This window comes from Chaetura pelagica, unplaced genomic scaffold, assembly GCF_000747805.2.
Source record: "Chaetura pelagica isolate M959 unplaced genomic scaffold, ChaPel_1.0 scaffold300, whole genome shotgun sequence".
In the NCBI taxonomy this organism is placed as follows: Eukaryota; Metazoa; Chordata; class Aves; order Apodiformes; family Apodidae; genus Chaetura; species Chaetura pelagica.
In genome coordinates this window covers 2,485,330-2,485,556 of record NW_009951945.1, presented here as the reverse complement: position 1 = coordinate 2,485,556, position 227 = coordinate 2,485,330, and positions in this window count along the sequence as shown.

Here is a 227-nt window from a genome sequence, read left to right as displayed (position 1 = left end):
GCCCTGCTCAGAGAGATGCCAGAGGGAGGGAGCCAGCCCATCCTGCCATGGCTGGGCTCTCCTGTGGGGCTGTAGGACAGGCCAGAGCACGAGCAGGTCTTGCAGGTGGTGGAGCCCCATGGGCAGCAAACGGGGTGCATGGCAGGAGCAGCCTGCCCTTCCTCGTGCTGCTTCCTTGGCAGCACACGGGAGCTCTGGCACACGGGGTGCCGTCAGAAACCATGTCA